The sequence below is a fragment of the Diabrotica virgifera genome, chromosome 8, assembly GCF_917563875.1.
Source record: "Diabrotica virgifera virgifera chromosome 8, PGI_DIABVI_V3a".
NCBI classification, from domain to species: domain Eukaryota; kingdom Metazoa; phylum Arthropoda; class Insecta; order Coleoptera; family Chrysomelidae; genus Diabrotica; species Diabrotica virgifera.
In genome coordinates, this window is record NC_065450.1 from 128,444,433 (window position 1) to 128,460,356 (window position 15,924).

At 34.3% G+C, this 15,924-nt stretch overlaps 1 protein-coding gene across 1 annotated transcript in view; it reads right to left on the reverse strand.

Moving 5' to 3' along the window:
• Positions 1-15,924, reverse strand: part of LOC126890260 (heterogeneous nuclear ribonucleoprotein L) — a 296,962-nt gene that overhangs the window by 43,611 nt on the left and 237,427 nt on the right. The gene's annotated exons all lie outside the window — the stretch shown is intronic.

A 15,924-nucleotide genomic window follows, 5' to 3' on the forward strand; every position in this document is an offset into this window, starting at 1 on the left:
CAGTTTTTTTAAGTTGATGAGATTCTCTTTAGTGCTATCTCTGCGATATTTATTTAATGCTGCCTTACTTTGTTGTATAGCCAGAGAACATTGTTCGTTCCACCAAGGTGTTGCTTTGCGAGTTAAAGAGATTGGTGTTTGTCCAATATTTACTTCAGCAGCAGAGATTATACAGTTATTGAAAGCAGCAATATTTTTATCGGCATCTTCTGATAATTCAAGCTGGTTTAGTTTGCTTTCAGTATGTATCCGAAAGCTATCCCAGTTGGCATTAGAAATTTTCCATTTTTTAAAGGTGTCGAAATGTTTTTCTAATTTTTCCGATATTAAAATAGGGAAATGATTACTATCATAAAGATCGTCAACAGCTTTCCATGTAAGACTAGGATATATTCTTGGATGACATAAACTTAAATCTATAGAGGAGAATGTGCCAGTAGCAATATTAAAATGGGTTTTGGAATGGTCATTCATCATACAAGTGTCAGTAATATTCAAAACATTTTCGACAGTCTTTCCTCGGCCGAAGGTTCTTTCAGAACCCCACATTGTATTGTGGGCATTGAAATCTCCAACAAGAAGAAAAGGTGAAGGAAGTTGGTATATGAGGTCCACTAGATCAGCTTCAGATAGGCTATAATTTGGAGGAATATAGATGCTACAAACTGTAATTTTATTAGGGCACCAGATGTTAACGGCGATAGCTTCTAGGTTTGTGCAAATTGGAAGATGTGTGGAATAGAGATCATTTGATACGAATACGGATGTTCCACCGCTAGCCCTAACATAGTCAGTTCTCAAGAAATGGTAACCTACAAAACCCTTTAGAAGTCTTTTGTGATCAGATTTGAAATTTGTTTCTTGTAAACACAGTATGTCGGCAGTAGTATCAAGGATTAACTTTTGGAGGTGTTCAAGTCTGGGGTAAAACCCATCACAGTTCCATTGAATTAGATTGAATTTTACTAATATGTGGATTTTTCGGAGAGTTGGGAGGTATCTGAGAAATACTCTTCATCCTGGGGATCCAGTGATGAGAGGGAATTTAAACTCACCGTATCTGCTGTGTCAGACTGAAAAGCTTGTTTAAGTTTTTTTGATAATCTTGTAAATCTGTACTTTAGTGACCTATCTGTTAGAGAAGGATAAACATTATATATGTCAGAAAGTAAAGATTTGATGTCATGTGTAAACTGTTGTGCTTCAGATAGTGGATTGCTACTACCGTAGCTATTTTCAAGGAAACTAATGAAATTGTCTACAGAAATAGAAAAAGGGTGTGATGACTTACTAAAGCAATCTTTTATTTCTTCTTTTGAGGCATCAGTGATTTTTGAACTGTCAGTTGAATCTTTTTTTAACTTCTTCCTAGGTTGTTTCGTTGGTCTCTTGTTTGCATCTTGGTCAGGAGGAGGCATCACAGATGAAATTTCTTCTTGTGTTTCTGTCAGGTTAATTGCGTTGGAATCTACTGAACTTGAGAAGGCTCTCTTCATTCCAGGTACAGGTGAAGAAGGTGTTTCGTTTGTTGTTGTATTCGCCGTGGAAACTGAAGGAGTTTGTGCGTTTGTGTTAGGACATTTGTTTGCTGTGTGTCCAGGGTGTTTACAAATAAAGCATTCCATACGATCCGTAGACAGGAATATTCTGTGTGTGTTATGCTCATATTGTATTAAAAGTGACGTTTGAAGCTCGTAGTTCTCAGTAGCTGGAGCAACGTAGACTTGTCGCCTAAAACTCAAAATATGCGCATACTCATCCCCTGGAATACCTGCTTTCAATAGTGATATAGGAGATACCATTTGTAGTCCGAAATTTTTCAGTGCACGTTCTATGACCTCATTAGGTAAGGATGGATCGACATTTGATATTAATATTCTCTTAGCTGGAGAAATTAGTCTTCTTATGCTTAGCTCAACGGAATTTACAGTTACTGTGGAATGCTCCAATATAAGCTGATCTACAAGCTCGGTTCTTGATAAGTAGATACACACTCGATTGTTTGAGATTTTCGATGCAAAACAAACATTTTTGGGACTAACGATGTTTCCGATTGCTTTAACGTAGTCTAGTAGCACAAGATTAGGATGAGAATGTATGATAACTGCTTGCTCTCTTTTTGGATAAACAGGTTTCGGTTTTGCTTTAGCTGCGGCAAGATAAGAAGCTGTAGGTGTATTGTTTTCTTCATTGTTTGTTGACATTGTGGATTTTGTTACAGTTGAAGTAGATTGCTCAATTTTGTTGCCCTTGTAGTCAAAAGCAACAGATTCAGGATTATCCATGATTATTGTAATTATTGACCAGTATCCAGATACCAACAACACACCATGGCGTATTACTGGTTGCTTATAAAATTGTCGTTAAGCGAGAGGTGATTTAAAAGGTATTAATGTTTCACTAATGATCACAAAAAAGTTCGGAGATAAACAAAATAAACAGTTCGATGCAACAATTATAGTCAAATTTTAAATAATATCTACCTTTCGCCTACTCGCAGACGGCAGTAAATATCAGCTTCCAATGCACTACACCTTTATGTTTAGATGTCCAAAAATTAGTCAATTTACAATCCAAATATCCACTTTAAAAACTAAAATAACGATACACAGAGTACAGAACGACCTTCACACGTTCAGGTACAAGCGATCAATCCAGTCTTCTACTTTAAAATGTATAATACATGCCTGAATTGCCGATATAAATGAGTCAGATTAAATAAATTATTAGAAGAATTTTTTACTAAGCAACAACATTTTTGTTTACTTAGTATTATTCTGTATTTTGACAACGACACCCAACTTGGGCGTCGAAACGTTAATAAATTCATTTATTTTTTGGTAAAATTGTGGCTTATTTCCCATTTAAAATAGTTCATTATTTATATGACACTTTAAAACATCTCAATCGGAAAAGAAATACTATTCCTATGACACTGGGAGGGCTAAGGATTGCAGCACAAAAAATTTTACTTCACATGATAATTTCTAAATATTCCATATATTTGTTCATGAGCGTATAACCAAATAAAAGTTTTTGTGTGCTTTATAATGAATTATTCTATATACACTCACCGGCACGAAAAACAGGCACCTCTAAAAAATTGGACATTTTTGATGTCTCGTATCTCTTAAACCTGTTGTCCGATTTAAATAATTGTTTTAATATGTTATATCCTTACTCTTTAGCAATATCGCTGAATTAATATTGTTGCTAGACAGGTAAATTTTCATTGTATACCGGGTGTACCAAACAAACTGGGTTTTTTCTCAATTTTCACAACACCCTGTGGAATATTTTAGCCTTTATAAAATATTGAAATTAAAACCCAACTATAGCCCCAGGTTTTCTTAACATTCTGTTTTTTATTCATTCGCTTATGTTGCATAAAAAAAAGTTAGGGAGTGTAACAACTAGCCATGTTCTTTATCAATACAGGGTATTTCTAAATAAGTGCGACAAACTTTAAGCGGTTATTCTGCATAAAAAAATAATGACCCTTTGCTTTATAAACCTATGCCCGCAAATGCTTTGTTTCCGAGATACGGGATGTTGAATTTTTTCCTACAGACTGACGAATTATTTATTGCTCTAAAACCGGTTAAGATATGCAAATAAAATTTGGTTGGTTTTAAGTGGTAGATATTGCGCATTTTTTCACATACAATTAAGAATTTTATATTCACCACTGGCGTGCATACGGGTCATATTACCCTATCATATTACCCGCATGCACGCGAATGGTGAATATAAAATTTTTAATTTTATGTCAAAAAATCGACAATAACTATCTTTTAAACCTACCAAATTTCATTTGCATATCTCAACTGGCTTTAGAGCAGTAAATAAATTCAATATCCCGTATTTCGGAAACGAAACATTTGCAAACATACGTTTATAAAGCAAACTGTCATTATTTATTCATGCAGAATTACCCCTTAAAGTTTGTCTCCCTTATTTAGAAACACCTTGTATTGATAAAAAACATGGCTAGTTGTTAAAGTCCCTAACTTTTTTAATATTCAACATAAGCGAATAAATAAAAAACAGAATGTTAAAAAACCTGGGGCTATAGTTGGGTTTTAATTTCAATATTTTATAAAGGCTAGAATATTCCACAGGGTGTTGTGAAAATTGAGAAAAAAATTAGTTTGATTGGTACAGCCGGTATACAATTAAAATTTACCTGTCTAGCAACAATATTATTACAGCGGTATTGTTAAAGAATAAAGCTATAACATATTAAAAAATTACTTAAATCGGACAACAGGTTTAGGAGATACCCATTTTTTGGGGTGCCCGTGTTTCGTGCCGGTGAGTGTATTTACGTTACTCCATTTCAAATTTAACCTTCATTAATGTTTGGTGTGATCAGAACAATTGACATAGTTCCAAAGTAGATTTTTGTTTCATTATATTATTTTTACAATTTTTCTTTGAATAATCCTTGGCACCTTTCTTAAACTATCCTGCTAATTTATCACTTTTAATTATGGCAGACTTACGCCTGTCAGAGGAATGACACACCCAAGTCGTTAAAATTTGCCAAATTGTTAATTTTTTGCCGGGATGCATTTGAAACTTATAAATAGTCTTCAAACATTCTTGCAGTTTTTGACATACAGTGGAACCCCGTTAACTCGGATTAATCGGGACCGCGGCCGATCCGGGTTATCGAAAATTCGGGTTAGCCGGAGAAAATGGTAAAAATTATTAAAATATGGTATGCTTACAGATAAACTCCGTTATAATTGGCACACAGACACTTGTAAACCACGTTCGCGTTCCACACATACAAAGCGTCGTCGAGAGTCTCATTTTTAGCTTTCTTAGCATTGCACCGATTGTCCAAACTGTCTTTTGTTATCATTTTGAAACAAAAACAACATTTTAAGTTTTATTGCCATTACGTAGACAAAAAATCACGCAAACAACAAAATCTGAATATATTTACGCGGAACGAACAATGAGACTTTACTACACACACACAATACCGTCTCGCAACGAGAACGAACTTATGTTATTTAATAAGAGTGAAGACTAAGCCCATTGTTTGAAAAATAATTTTTTAATAGTCTTTTCTAAACAATGCTAGACAGTTTCAAGTAAATAAAGGATACTACAGATGCCTATTGGTTTCGATAACACGAGAATGAGCGTTGTCTGCCATGCCAGTTATTTTTACTAAGGTATATTATGTATCAAATTACACAAATACGCATTATCTCTCATTGTATAATGTGTTTGACATTGAAAATTGAAACGAATGAACTACATAGGAATTCGCTAAAACGACAAATTTTTACGAAGAAAGTTTATTATGATAAATAAAATTAGCCTGAAAAATATAAGATATTATAGTATTCGAACAATATATGTTTATAAGGAAAGATAAAAGAAAATATTTTAAGATGTTGAAAAGAAATTGGAAAATCCAGCATAAAGGACATACATTTTTATTGTTGTAATGTTTGTCTGATAAAAATCGGTCCGGGTTAGCCGGACTTCCGGGTTATCGGGGGCCGACTTATCGGGGTTCCACTGTACTTAATTTTGGTACTCGATGATACAATGTGTTGAAAAATTATCTGTATATTCAATGAGGAAATAAACGTCTACGTAAAAGTTTTTCCTCGTAACTTACTTATGACTGAATTATACAGAATGAGTTTTCAGTATGGAACGCCTCCGTATATCGGAAATGGCTTGCACAATTTATATAAATATTATATAAATTTGGATTTGTGAGGGATTTGTAATAACGTCGATCTTACGGTAGTATTTACATTGTTGTCCTGTATCTAAATATAATGAACTTTGTAATTTCAAACTGATCCCCGATAATCTTTTGTTTTTCAAATCAACTTTTTTCAAGTTGTTCCCGATAAGAAAAGAGAAAACGAAAAAATAATTAATAATGATAGAGGTTAATTTTGTTTTCAAAATGGTAAGGCCATTATCACCTTTGATAAGAACATTGACGAAATCATTATGAATTTAAATGTTGATGACGACTACCTTTAACAATCTGGAAAATTAAAACTAAGAAAAAGAAAAATAGAAGAGAAATATTTACATTAATGAAAGTTCTAGAAGTACCAAATAAGTTGGTAAGTTTAACAAAACTAACCCTTGAAAAAGTTGAATGTAGAGTTCGATTCCAGGGGAACTGTGTAAACCTTTTAACACAAAAAAACGGCCTGCGCCGGAGAGTATCTCTCCACTATACTGTTTAACCTGGAAAAAGTAATATATACTCTGGGCTAATTAGCAAAATACAAGGAAAAGTTGTTTACCAGCAATTTTATTGCTGGAATCGAATCCTATGATTGTATATATTAATAACATAGGTATACAAAGTCCGTAAATAGTGTGCTACTTTTTTAATAAACAAAATGGCGCCCAAAAATCGTGCTTTTTTTCATTTTTGGTCTATACCTCCAAATATTTTAAGTTTACACCAAAAACACCCAAATAAAAATTCACCGTAATTAAATTTTGCATGGAGACGTGTTTTTCCCGATTTACTTCGACGAAAATGTTCCCCAGAAAATGCGTTTTTTTGCAAGTTGGTCCTGGTTGCTAGATAATTGTCAAGGCCATAGCCCAAAAAAATTATAAGAAGAAAAAGTACGATTGAGGTTATGTTACTAAAAGGTAAACAATTGCATGTAGTAAATCAAAATAATTATTAAAATGAAGTATTGCAAGCAAAATACAATTACTTAAATTTACCTTTATATAATAATTGCATATCACATCAATATTGTGGAGCAACATATAATTTTTCTTCTTCAATGACAGTAGGTATGAAATATACGTCAATTTGACAATTTCAATTGACAATATGGATTATTTAAGAAAGTTGCAAGATTTCTCCGCTATTTACGCACGATCGTTTCTCGTATCCCCTCCAAGTACTTGCACACCCCGAATAATAACCACAATAATTATGATACATGACAACAATTATTAAAAGAAATGAAAAAAATGGAGATACCGGCAAAATTAATAAGACTAACTAGAATGACAATGAAAGACTCAACAGTAAAAGTTAAAACAAATGAGGGAGATACAAACGACATCAAAATAGAACTTGGGGTAAGACAAGGAGACAGTCTGTCAACGACACTATTCAATATCGCTCTAGAAGGAGTAATTAGGGACACAGGCCTGAAAAAGACAATTATTCAAAGCTCAACACAGATCATAGGATATGCGGATGACCTAGGACTGATAGCACGAGATAAAAAAAGACTAGAAGAGGCACTTTTAACCCTTGTAAGAGAAGCAAAGACGAGAGGATTAATAATCAATCAGAATAAAACAAAATACCTTATAAGCACAAGAGACAATGTAAACAGAATAACAGAAATAAAGATAGGTGAAAATACATTCCAGAGAGTAGATTGCTTCAAATACCTGGGGGTGATGGTGGACGGCAAAAACGGAAGGAGTATAGAGATAAACGAAAGAATTAAAGCAGGTAATAGAGTATATTGGAAATACCACCGACTACTCAAGGACAAAAACCTGAGCAAAAAAACAAAATAAAAAATATATACAGCAGCAATTAGACCAGTGATAGCCTATGGAGCAGAAGTAATGTGCCTTACGAAAAAAGACGAAGAAAAGTTAGGAATAATTGAGAGAAAAATTTTGAGAAGAATACATGGCCCAGTGATGACAGAAACAGGGGAATATAGAAGGCTGATGAACCTTGAAATAATAAATATAACTGAAGGAGAAGATATAGTAAAATTCATTAAAGCACAAAGACTCAGATGGTTTGGACACACACAAAGAAGAGGGGTAGAAGAACTGATCAGAAAGATAGTGAACTGGAGACCAGTAACAAATAGACCAAGAGAGGAAGACCAAAAATAAGATGGGAAGATCAACTGCTAGACGATATATCAAAGATGGAAATTGCAAACTGGAGAGAAAATATTCAGGACCGGAGTGAGTGGAAGAAGATAGTAGAGAAGGCAAAAAAACATCACAACCTATGAACGATGACCTAAAGGAAACCGCGGACTAATCCACCGCGTGAAATGGATTAAAAGAGCTCATAGTATTTGAGCGACCTATACTCTAACAAGAGTGAACGGTCTATATAATAATATTGGTTTTTGTATAAATAGACACTGTACCTATCTAATGTACATACTTTAGATTAGATAATTGATATTGGACTATTTAAGCGGCCTCAGGAATATTTTAGAATTATAAACAATTTTTTGGCTTATAAACAAATAGAATATCTCGGGAAATATGAAATTAAATTAAATCATGAAAACGGTATTGGAAAAAAGCGGCAGGATGCTTCTTTTAAAAGAAAAAACGTTTGATTGTGATGAGTGGTTCCTGAGACACAACCGGTCAAAGTTGACCGGCATTTACGACAAAGATATAATCCTCTTTTTATTTTTGTCTTTTTTCTCCACGCCAATTTTTATAATACTCATAACATATATTATTATAATAAAAACTATCAATATTACGAGTGAAATTTGCCAAAAATAGCAAAATTCCAATCAAAAATTAGGTTGGAGAAAATGTAATCTCAAAGTTCAAAATCGGTATACGTTAAAAAAATGCATTTTCTCGGCTTCCCATGGAGCAATTTTCTTCATTCTTTTTTTGTTCCCAAGTAACTCGAGTAGAGCCATATAACAAACGCATTTTTAAATGTCAAACTTGTTTTTGTTTTGTCATAGTAGATTACTTTATTTATAAGAAAAGAAAACTACATATTTTTTCCAGTTGTAGACTTTTTTTAGATAAACTTACTGCAAGTGTACCCTTTAACGTTAAAAACACAAATATTCTCATTTGAAAGCTGTATACTTATTTAAACAATCATTATTTAAATAAATTAAAAATTTTTGTTATAATAAATAAATTAATTTATTATAACAAAACAAAAGCAACTTTGACATTTAATAATGCGTTTTTTTATATTCTTGTGTTATTCAACACATTATTTTGTTTTTTAAACAAGTAGATCACAGAAAATGTTTAAGGGGTGCTGCGAGCACCCCACGTGGCAGTTGACGCCCTGCAAAGCCACGTGGCAGATGCCGGATTAAATAGTCCAATTCCAATTCATTTAAGTACATTAGATAGGTGCAGTATCTATTTATACAAAAATCATACTTATTATTATGTATCATAATTATTGTGGTTATTATTTAAATTGTTTTATTTAAATTAACTGACAAAAAAAGAAGAATGTACGTAATTTATTTAATTCAAAATACATTTTACGGTTGCCAGAAACCAGAAATAAATGTTTATTTCACAAATAAACATTGCTTCTAGCTTAAATTCAATATTCAATCCAGCTCCCGTCAGCCACCTGCCTCTTGGAAGTAGAAACATTTAATATAAGCGCAAAGCAAGGTTTATTTATGAAATAAACATTTTTTTCTGATTTCTGACAACAAAAATATTTTTTGAATTAAATAAATTACTGTTCTTACGATGTCAGTTGGACCAGAATAGAAGCATTTTTGGGGTCCGGTCAGTAATTCTACGAAGAGCATAGAAATAAAGATAAACCATATAAACATTTGCTTGCTTCAAAATTGATCACTCCTTGCATTAGTCCACATGGACGCGGGTGTGGCTTATTACTTTCTAACGTATCTTATTGGGCAATACTGAAGAGTAATTGGTCAAATTGTTCGGAAGTGCTTAGGCTCAAATCATATCGTTATCTGGTCAAAATACCTTCTCATGTTTCAAAGGCGGCAAGCAATATAAACACTATATAAACAGTGTCGTCGTCATAACTTACAATTATTTTATTCTTATAATACATTTTTTGTCTCATTTCTTTAGTACTTAAAAAATGAATAAGCACATTAAATTGCATTTGTAAGTATTATATACTTTTAATGATCAATTTTAAATTTTAATAACTGTATTGTTTATACAGGATGTCCCATATATTATGCGAAATTTAATGACGTCAATTTGCTCAGTCCGCTGATTGGATAATGTAATTAATGGAATTTTTCATGTTTCATATTTTTATTTTTTCCATATTTTCCTTTGTATGTGTCCATGTCTAAGAGCCATATATGAGGAGAGGGAGTGTACATTGATTGAAGACTCTTGATTTTAGGTATTGGGGGTATTTTTTTTTTCTTTAGAATAAAAGACAGTTTTCCGAGTGATGCCCAGGCCAATCTTATTATTTTTTTTATTTCTTCGGTCTGATTTTTTTTATTTAATTTAGTGATTTGTCCTAGAATATCTCTTTTACTTGCTTTATTCTTGTTTGTGCCACTGTAATTATTGGTTCTCCTTGTTGATTGGTCATGGCTTTTGTTTCACTGTAAGCGATGTTCAGTCCCATCTTTGTCGATTCACTATCTAGTGCTTCCATCATTCTTTGTAATTCTTCACTTTTCTGTTTTAATACAATATATATACTTACAAGTCAAAAGTGACATTTGGAAAAATTGTGTAGCTCATGTTCAAGTAAAATAAAAATATTATCTTGCTTTGTCACCAATATTAATGTCTTCTTCTTCTTTTCCTTCTTCTTCTTCTTGTGCAGACATGACTCTGTCTGTTTTTCAATGTGCCTCCAGTAAGTTGTCATTCCATCGTTTTCGTGGTCTTCCCACTTAGCTTTGGATCCCGCGTATGAAAAAAAAGTTGATTAATAGCAAGCTGAAAATTTTTTAATAGCTTAAGGGTGTCTAGTTGGAGAAACTTTGATATATGGGAACACTGGAACAGGGGAAGTTTTAATTGTGGAACAAGTTAAAAATTTGGAACGGCCCGACCACGAAAACGGCACATGCATTTTGTCCGACAGAACAGATTTAAACTCTCCGAACAGAGATTAAACTCTCATGCAAAAATCAGCCTACTATTTATCACCAAATGGGCGTTTTAATGAGTGGAACATGTAAAATATGTCAAATGACAGGAATTATGACAGGTGATAAATAGCAGTCTGATTTTTGCATGAGAGTTTAATATCTGTTCGGAGAGTTTAAGTCTGACCGTTCCAAATTTTTAACCTGTTCTACAATTAAAGCTGCCCCTGTTACAGTGTTCTCATATATCACAGTTTATCCGACTATACACCGTTTACGCTATTAACAAATTTTCAGCTTACTATTAATCAACTTTTTTTTCATACGCGGGATACAGACCTAACTGATCGTCTTCCTATTGGGGAACCGTCTCTCGCCGTCCTTACTACTTTGTTTTTTGTCATTTGGCTCATGTAGTTGTTCCATTATACTCTTCTGCTTTTTACCCAGTTATTAATGTTGTCCACCTTGCATATCTGTCGTATATCTGCACTTCTAGCTCTTCCCATATCACATCGATTCTTCAAAGTATTTTCATCTCTGCTGTTTCTAGCATTCTTTCTGTCCTTTCTGTATCAAGTCGTGTTTCTGCCGCGTATTTATGTCATTATTGGTCTGATAACTGTTGTGTAAATTGCGCCTTTCACTTCTTTTCCAATATTGGTGTGGTAGTTATAAACACAACAAGTGTCGAATCAAGTTCTGACCACACGGATAGTGATATATTTCAATTTGTCAAAAATACGTCCCATGTACAGTAGTAGAAGTGATCTCTCCATTAGTCATGAATTAAGACAATTCGACTGGAAGACGAATTGTTCGTTTTCATGTAGGTATTTTATGTGTATATTCAAAGTGTAGTCTTATTTCTTTAGTTCTCAAATTAATAAGCACGTTAAATTTCATTTGTATTATGTATTTTTAATTATCTTTGGTGTCAATTTCATAAAGAAATGTGAACAATTAACAACATTATTACTGTTTAACAAATATTGAACCATAATTTAAAAATAAAAGTTTACTCATTAATTTCTATTGCGCCGCCTATGTTTTACAAACGGCGCCGACGATCGGTGTCGAATTTTGTTTTTATACTGGTCCAACTGACATCGTAAGAACAGTACATATATTCTTCTTTTTTCGTCAATGAATTTAATTAAAACAAATTTTTTGGTCACCCTGTATAAATAGTTATGTTTATAGTACTGAATAGAGAATTGACATACATTTCAAATGAGCTAGCACACGACCCCTATTCTCATTTAAAAAAATCATCGATTACGTCATTGCGCCCACATGGATGTCGTCACTAGTACAATTGATAGGCCAAAAATCATAATTTAAAAATAAAAATCGACCTATTTCGAGATTTTTTCTTAAAGTCGCCAGATTACGAAATATCGAATTTATTCCTTTCCTTTGCACCATACTGTATAACAAATCAGTGCAAATCCTTGCCTATGCTGATAAAATCAATATTGTTGGAAGAACGGAAAACGCTATACTCGAGGCCCAGAGGCGTATGTATCACTAAAAGAGCATTACAAAAATGAGCTACTAATAAACACCAACAAAACGAAATATGTGAAACTAAGCACGCAACACAAATCATTAACTTGTTATAGAAAACGACGTCATCGAAGCAGTTAACGAATTTTACCTGCGAGTGCCCATCAGTACTGAAAATAACAGCACTGCAGAGGTGCACAGTCAACAGAGATGCTATTTTGGGCTCAATCTCTTTTTAAATGCTCAATTATATCGACAAATACAAAGCTAAAAAAACTCTAAGAAACAATAGTACAATAATACCTAATAAACACATGGTTCAGACACCTGGCCAGCAACAAAAAAGTAATGAAAACATGTTAGGATATTTCAAAAACTAAGTACTAAGGCAAATCTATGGAGCGAAGAGTGACAATGGAATGTGGAGAAGACGATATAACTTCGAACTTGACTAGAAAAATGCTCCTTGATAGAGCATATTTTGGCTAGAAGAAGAGGAAGACCCAGAACAAGGTTCCTTGGCAGCATTGATGAAGATATGATATTGATATAGATATATACGGCAGACACCCCAACTGAACCCAGATCGTTGCTAAGTCTATACGCAGTTGATACAGCGATAGCTTTTAGCAGTACCCAGCCAGATTTTGCGACAAGACACCTACAAAGAGCTCTTGACGAACTACAAGAATGGTGTGTGCAGTGGAAAATAGCTGTCAATCCTGACAAAACACAGGCCGTCATGTACCAAAAAAGAAGAGGCAGACCACATGAGGTACTATCCCTATTTGATACCCAAATTGAATGGTCAAATCAAGCCAAATACCTAGGCGTAATGTTGGACATTTGGGATGTAAGGGATTGTGATGCGCAATATATAGCCTCTCCAATCAAAATGTCAACCTCACCTGCCCGTGTGATGATCTTGATTCTGATCATCCGGTGCATCCTGCTTGACAACAAACGAGGCTCTGGCGTCCGAATGATTGCCGGTATAAGCAATCCCCCCACTTACTGACCAACGGCTTCGGGCGGACTAGTTGATAAGTGGTAGGGCACTCTTTTGTCCTGGAATTGAGAAATTGATTCCGAAGGCGGAAGAACTATAAATTAGTCAACGGCATAAGGATGCAGAAAGCAAAGGAGAACTACTGCATTAAAGGCCTTTTGGCACTCCTAGTTTTAACTATCATGGCTGTAAATAATTTAAGTCAAAACATTAATGATCATGGATCTCGGAACCCAAGATCCGGCAAGAGAGGACAATCTCAAAACTGCAGGGCCTCTCAGGTCGTTAATATGCGAAATCCTTGCAAAATAGCCACATGGAACGTCAGATACATGTTTGAGTCAGGTAAAATATATAATGCCATAAAAGAAATGAAAAGAATGCAAATCAGCATCCTCGGAATAAGTGAAATGCGGTGGCCGGGATCAGGAGTATGTGACGTAGATGGATATCAAGTGTATCATGCCGGAAATACCGATGCCAATCACTATAATGGAGTTGCAATCGTAGTAGCAAAACACTTAGCTCAATCAGTATTAACTTATATCCCCATATCCGACAGAGTAATGCTAGTAAAATTTAGTTCAAAGCCGTTCATTACCAATGTAATTCAGGTCTATGCCCCAACATCATCCAGTGATGAAGACAAATTAGAAGCATTTTACAAAGATCTTACTGATGCTCTAGATCTTGACAAAGCAGCAGAAAATACCATAGTCCTCGGAGATTTTAACGCTAAAGTCGGCAAAGGACGCTGTTTGAACATTGTGGGGGATTATGGCTTGGGAAACAGAAACGAACGTGGAGATAGACTTGTTCAGTTCTGTCAAGAACACGATTTAATTATATCGAATACTCACTTTAAACTACCACCGAGAAGACTCTACACCTGGAAGTCAAATACAGAATCAGAGGACAAAATCATTCGGAACCAAATCGACTTCATTCTAATAAAAAATCGATTTAGAAACTTCATCAAATCAGTTAAAACTTATCCAGGTGCTGACATTGGGTCTGATCACAATCCCATAGTAGCTGTAACCCAATTAAAATTAAAAAAGGTGATCAAAAAGAAGTCTCGCAAAAATATTGATACAGCCCAATTACAAGACGAGAAAGTTAAGGAATCAGTTCAAAGACAACTGAACGAAAATTTAATTTGGGAAAATATCGGTGAGAATGTCGATGAGGGCTTAAATAAAATCGTAACAACAGTAAAATAAAATCTGTGTGAGAAATTTACAAGGCAGATCAAAGCTAAAAAAGCAGGCTTGGATGACAGAAGACATATTGGATTTGATGGAACAACGCCGATTAGCGAAAAACAACGAAACACTTTATAACAGCATACAAAAAGAAATTCGACGTAAAATACGAGAAGCAAAGAGTCAACATCTAGCCAAACAGTGTCAAGACATTGAAGAACTTGAAAACAAATACGACACGTTTAACATGTATAAAAAAGTGAAAGAAGTGGCTGGTATCTTCAATAAGAAACAAACTGCATTGCTACAAGATGAACAGGGTAAAGTAATATTTGAAGTAGAGGACAAACTTAAAGAATGGGAAAATTACGTCACGAACCTATTCGAAGACCCCTAATAATACGCTCTGAGGTAATAAAAGCCATACAATCATCAAAAGATGGCAGAGCGACTGGTCCTGATGAAATTCCAACTGAAATATACAAGCTTATAAATGATAGCAATGTTTTAGAGGCTATAACCTCGTTTTTCAATACGATTTATACCAGCGGACAACTTCCTAATGGCTGGTCTAATTCACTGTTTATAGCTCTACCTAAGAAGACAATAGCAAAAACCTGTGCTGATTATAGAACCATCAGTTTGTTAAACGATTTATTGAAAATTTTTCTGAAGGTAATACATGGTCGTATCTACAATAAATGCGAGGAATACCTGGATGACACACAGTTTGGTTTCCGTAACGGGTTTGGAACGAGAGAGGCATTGTTTGGAATGAACGTACTTGCTCAAAGATGTCGAGATATATCTGTAGACATCTACTGTTGTTTTATTGACTTCCAAAAGGCATTTGATCGTGTTAAGCACTCAATGTTGATCGAAGCTCTAAAAGACATAGGCTTGGACGGCAGAGATGTTCGAATAATTGCAAATTTATATTGGAATCAAACAACATCAGTTTTAGTAGATGGTGTGGAATCACAGGCTCTTAATATTAAAAGAGGAGTACGGCAGGGATGCCTCTTGTCACCACTGCTTTTCAACGTTTACTCCGAAAGAATTTTCAGAAAAGCTCTTTCTGAAAAACAAGAAGGAATACTTATGAACTGTGAAGTCATCAATAATTTGCGATATGCGGACGATACAGTACTCTTAGCTTCTAGTCAAGAAGATCTGCAAACACTACTTACTACCTGATAGTGTCGTTGAGAGTTGTAGGGAGGCAGGTCTGGATCTGATCATACGGAAAACCAAAATACTCGTAATAAGTAAACAGCAGCATATAAAACCGTCTATATATGTAAATAATACCAAACTTGAGCAAGTTGATAAAATCGTTTACCTTGGACAGCAACTAAATTGT